The sequence below is a fragment of the Chiloscyllium plagiosum genome, chromosome 15 (genome assembly GCF_004010195.1).
Source record: "Chiloscyllium plagiosum isolate BGI_BamShark_2017 chromosome 15, ASM401019v2, whole genome shotgun sequence".
NCBI lineage: Eukaryota > Metazoa > Chordata > Chondrichthyes > Orectolobiformes > Hemiscylliidae > Chiloscyllium > Chiloscyllium plagiosum.
Window position 1 is genome coordinate 12,632,925 of NC_057724.1, and position 6,460 is coordinate 12,639,384.

The window sequence follows — 6,460 nt, forward strand, 5'->3', positions numbered from 1 at the left end:
GAACCGGGAAATGATTGGAGATGTAGCTGGCTTTAAGCAACTACAGAGCCAGGGAGGGAGGGAGGGGAGGATCAAACGTTGCAAGAAAAGGAGAAAGCAGTAAAAGAAAATAATGATGAACACAAATCGTCTCAGAGAAAATGTACCTTGAAGACATTCAAAGAGCTTGTCTTTAGAAGGAAGTAATCATATAAAATCTTGTCAGTCTGTATCTCGTAGCTTTCAATGGTGTATCCTCACCCCAGATTCATTTTTACTGAAAATTACCAAGAAGAATTTCTATAATTATGAAACAGGATTTACAACAGATTTATGAGCATAATACTGTTGTATAAGACATTTAATGTCTGTAAAGATTAAAAGCGTTAGATAAGTTCCACCCATCAAGGTAGAAAGGTAGAAAGAGCTGTTCCTGGGAGGAATTAACAATATTACAACCAGTGTTTTTGATCCTATGCAGCTGAGTGCTAATTTCTATGCAGGGGAATGTGTCCTTACACTTAGCTCTAGTCTGAGGTCTTAGAAAGGACTCTCATGTAACTCAGATGCAATGTAACTAGCTACCAGCATTCCCTCTAATTTTCTTCCCAGCTGTGGAGGCCTCTGAAGCCTATGTGCTACAGCAACTTCTGCAACCAGAAGTCAATGCAGCAATCGGCATGCCAACACATGAATGTTGTGTGTGAAACATCAGTTGGGGTTAGGGTTATCATGTAATGATAAGTTGAATAGTTAATGTGTGTCTGGAATGAGAAGGGGCTCAGAGTGCTGCAGGCACTGCCTTTTTGAAGAGCACTCACCCAATCACTTATCCAGCATGACCCCTTCAACTATGTTGGTGCCCATGCTGATGCTGAAGCTGAAGGTATGCCCCTCATTGTTGATGTGCAGCATGTCCCGCTGTCTGGATGGATATGTGCAGACCTCATCTGCAGGATGAACCCCCACTGACTGTTCTCAAGGTTAAGAACCATTTTTGCTCCCTATCGGTCATTTTCACCAAGAGACCTGGGCCATAGTCACTGGGAGGATGCTGATTGCCATGGCTGCTTTCCTAAAAAGGCAAAGGTGGATGCAGGGCTGGTGGCAAGTTCAGGCCATCCTGGAGGATAAGGAACACCCAGTACAGGGAGAGGTCACAGTCACAGGACCCCTCAGGATGTGGGATTTTTAATTAATTTATGGGATGTGGGGTCGCTGATTGGGCCGGCATTTACTGCCCATCCCTAGTTGCCCTTGAGAAGGTGGTGATGAGCTACCTTCTTGAACCGCTGCAGTCCACCTGCTGTGGGTTGACCCACAATGCCATGGGGAGGGAATTCCATGATTTTGACCCAGCAACGGTGAAATAATGGTAATAAATTTCCAAGTCAGGATGATGAATGGCTTCTTAGGGAACTTGAACACGGTGGTGTTCCCATGTATCTGCTGCCCTTGTCCTTCTAGATGGAAGTGGTTGTGGATTTGGAAGGTGTTGTCTGAAGATCTTTAGTGAACTTCTGTTGTGCCTCTTACAGATAGTACACACTGCTGCTACTGAGCATCGGCGAATGCTTGTATATGTGGTGCCAATTAAGCAGGATGCTTTGTCCTGGATGGTGTCAAGCTTCTTCAGTCTTGTTGGCAGTGCACTCATCCAGGCAAAATGGGAGTATTCCATCACATTCATGACTCATGCCAAGGACATAGTATCAGGAAGTGTGGCGCTGGAACCATCCAAGCAGTAGGAGTGATGCCACCAACGACCTGCAGTGCTTTTCCAGTGTCACATTTTTTGACTCTGACTCTCCAGCATCTGCAGTCCTCACTTTCTCTCAGATCTTGTAGATATTAGACAGACTTTGGGGAGTCGGGAGGTGAGTTACTTGATGCAGTATTCCTAACTTCTGACCTGATCTTGTAGCCACTGTGTTTATATGGTGAGCCGAGTTCAGTTTTTGGTCAATGATAACCCCCAATCTGTTGATAGTTGGGGATTCAGTGATGACAACACCATTGAATGTCAAGGGGTGGTCAGATTATCTCTACTGGTGATGCTGATAACCTGGCATTTGTGTGGCATGAAGGTTACTTGCCACTTGTCAGCCCAAGCCTGGATGCTGTCAGATTTTGTTGCATTTGAACATGGACTGCATCAGTATCTGAGGAGTCGCGAATGGTCCTGAAAATTGTGCAATCATCAGCGAACATCTGCACTCTGACCTTATGATGGACGGAAGTTAATTGTGAAGCTGCTGAAGACAGTTGGGCTTGAGGAACTCCTGCAGAGGTGTCCTGAAGCTGAAATGATTGACTTCCAATAACCTCAACTCTCTTCCTGTGTGTCACATATGATTCCAACCAGTGAAGAGTTTGTTCCCGATACCCATTGATTCCAGTTTTTGCTAGGGTTCCATGACTGAATGCTGCCTTGATGTCAAGAGCTGGCAATGTCACTTCACCTCTGAAAATTAGCTCTTTTGTCCTTGTTTGAACCAATGAGGTTAGGAACTGGGTGGCCCTGGCAGAACCCAAATTTGAGCAGGTTATTGCTGAGCAGGTGCTACATAATAAAACTGTTGATGATACTTTCCATCACTTTCTTGACGATTGAGAGTAGACTGATTGTCTAGGTTGGATTTGGTCTTTCTATTAATGTACAGGACATACCAAGACAATGTTCCACATTGTCAGGTAGATGTGAGTGTTGTAACTGTGCTGGAACAGCTTGGCTAGAGGAGCAGCAAGTTCTGGAGCATTAGTTGGGGAATGTTGTCAGGGCCTGTAGTCTTTGTATATCCAGTATCTCTAACCATTTCTTGATACCACTTGGAGTGAATCAAATTGGCTGAAAATCGATATGTGTAATGCTGGCATTCTCTGGAGGAGGCCAAGATGGATCACCCACTCGGCACTTCTGGCTGAAGATTGCTGTGAAAGCATCAGCCTTATCTTTTGCACTGATGTGCTAGGCTCTTCCATCATTGAGGATGGGGATATTTGTGGAGTCTTCTCCTTGAGCAAGTTTTATTGAAGGCGGCAGGAATGGGAGACCATCCTCTCTTTCTGGCTATGAAGGTGACTGTTCTTTAGAACTTTTGTGCTATTGGCTCCTTCCAGGGAGTGATTGATGACCTGTGCGAATTTCTCAATTATGTTTCCTCAAATGCATCAGGACAATGACCAATGTACAAGATCGCACCAGTTTGTTTTATTTCCTAATGACAATGTAACTCTGTTTTCTCTACACAGATGCTGCCAGTTCTGCTAAGTTTCTCCAGCAATTACTGTTTTTAAGGATCAGAGATCATTGGTGTATGTACACCAGTCCTTTAAGGTATCAGGAGAGGTAAGAACATAAGAAATAGCAGCAGGAGTAGGCTGCCTGGCCCATCGAGCCTGCTCCGGCATTCAGTAAGATCATGGCTGATCTTCTCGTGGAATCAGCTCCATTTATCCGCCTGCTCCCCATAATCTTTAATTCCTTTCCAGTTCAAAAATCTATCTTTGTCTTAAAAACATTCAATGAGGTAGCTTCAATTGCTTCACGGGGCAGGGAATTCCACAGATTCACAACCCTTTTGGTGAAGACATTTCTCCTCAACTCCTGTTTGCCCCCCCTTATTTCTAGTTTCACCCACCAGTGGAAACAACCTCCCTCCTTCTATCCTATCTATTCCTTTCATAATTTTATATGTTTCTATGATATACCCCCTCATTCTCTAAATCCCAATGAATACAGTCCCACTCAACTCAAATCTCTCCTCATAAGGTAACCTTCTTAATTCTGGAATCAACCCAATGAACTTTGTCTGCACTTTCTCAGTAAATCCTTTCTGAAGTAAGGACACCAAAACTGTACACAGTACACATCATAGTGGTTAAGAAGGCATATGGTGTTCTTGTCTTTATTAGTTGAGACATTGCATTTAAGAGCAGGAAGGTTATGCTGGAATTGTATAAACGTTGATTGGGTCACATTTAGAATATTGTGTGTCGTTCTAGAATCTACATTATAGAGGGAATGTGATTGTACTGGAGAGGGTGTGAAGGAGATTTACCTGGATGTTGCCTGGGCTGGAGAGTTTTAGTTATGAAGAAAGATTAGATAGACAGGAGAAGTTTGCCTGAGAGAAGAGGAGATGGTGGGAGGGGATATGACTGAAATGTATAAAATTATGTTTAAGGAGATTTAGATGTACACTTGCCAAGGCATACAAGACTATGGATCAAGTGACAGAAAATGGAGTTAGAATAGTTAGGTGGCTGTTTTTGACAGGCTTGGATTAAATGGGACAAAGGGCACTTTTCTGTGCTGTAGACCTCTACAACTCAATCTCTATGACTAGAACGATAGGCTACGGCTGTACATGTGTAGGAACGTCAGACATGTTGGATATGCACCATGAGCAGAATGACTTTGTGGCTGCTGTGCCATTGCATTGCTGATGAGGGGTAACAAGGGATTGCCAATGTTTGTTCAGATGCACAGTGACCTTTTAAAGATGGCATGGACATCAGGGATGCTGGTCATTCAATGGATATCTGCTGAGTGGTTAGTTCTTCCAGGAATGGAGTGTGGTAAGATGGGGTGAGACTTAGGTCAAAGGGGATCTATAGCGACAGAGATACCCTCCAATGAACATGACAAAACTGACACTTAGACATAAAAATCAAAATTAGTTCATAGCGACATTTCATCACCATTTTAGTATTAAATAACAGAAAATGAATTTTAAAAAGCACACAAAATGATTTGTTTGTGATATTGGGGTACAGATATTGTTTCAAATCAAAGCACCACTTTCAAGCCCACTGTTACTCATCATGTTTAGATGAGAAACAAATCAAGATTTCACGAATTAATGTCTGTTTTAAAATGTTTACAATTTGTGAATCAAATCTCACAGACTAAAAAAGGTATATTGGATACCTTCTATTAAATTTGAATGATTTGGAGATGCCGGTGTTGGACTGGGGTGTACAAAGTTAAAAATCACACAACACCAGGTTATAGTCCAACAGGTTTAATTGGAAGCACACTAGCTTTCGGAGCGACGCTCCTTCATCAGGTGATGAAGGAGCGTCGCTCCGAAAGCTAGTGTGCTTCCAATTAAACCTGTTGGACTATAACCTGGTGTTGTGTGATTTTTAACATTAAATTTGAATGTTTTCATTTTATGGTTTCTGTTTCAATTCAGGCTGGTCCCTCTCTTCTTTCTTAATATCTTCCACATAGGCAACCCACTGAACTGAACATCTGTTACATGAAAATGATCTGGGATAGGAAACTGTAGGATGAAGAATAAATATGGATACAAAGGATGTATACACTAGAAATTGTGCAGAAAGGTTTTTGAATGCTCCTCATTTCTCCAAATCAGTGGAATAATACAATCCTGACTGAATAATGCAGGTTAAATGATTAGCTCATTCTTTTTCCAAGAAAGAAAATTACACAGAAGCATCTTAAAACTACCTAAATCTGTCATGTGACTCCAACAAAGCAAAATTGTCACAGCAGTGAAGGTTCTCTTTTGAAACTTTCCCCACCTTAGGGAGATATCTTTACCCAATTGTTCTGAATTTCATGAAAGATGTTGTTATAAATTCAGACACAATGGATCCTAAAACTGTCATATACACAAAAAGGAACAAATTACAAGCAATCAGACACCCATTTTATAGATTTATTCATATGTGAAGATGCTGTTGAGATATGCATGACTCTCCCATCATTACAGTTTAAGAATTGGGAAGATCTAAACTGGATTGTGAATGGTGAATATACTTATCATACTTCCTAGGAATGGGGTGGATGCTTATGAAGATAGCAAAAATCCCAGGTTAAGCTTTTCAAATGGAAACATTTTCCTAAAGCCACTAAGAGAGTTGTTTGCAAAGTGATAACAAAGTAAGGCGCAGCGAGAGCACCAAAAGTAAATGGAATGGTTGGTGTGATTTTTCATGTTATAGTTTGGTCATGACATGATTGATTGTCAACTTTGAGTTTGGCAGATCACAAGTTTCTAGTTCAGAAGATAAGAAAAAACAAGTGGTAAAGATGATCAGGTAACTTTAAATCAAGAGATTTGCTTTTCTAAGGTCAAAACTCTTTCACTTAGGGATAAAGTGTGTTATTACATACTGCCAGCAGGCAGCAACTTTTACAAGGAGCTCAAAAGAGGAATTTTAGAATGATCCCGCGTAAACTTACTCAAGTTCTTTGACAAAGGATCAATATCAAAATCAGAGGTTTTATGGTGAATTTCTTAACAAAAGAAGATTATTATGAAACAAAAATCATGATTGTTGAAAATTGATCTAACCGTCTAGAGGTGCCAAAAAATTGAAAAGGTTCTGAACTGAATATGCCAGTGCCTTGCTAGAACACACATTCTACCCAAATGGAGAACCCCAGATTCTCTAATGTTGCTTCAGAAGCCCTCATTTAAAAAGAAAACAATAGCTGTGCAAATGG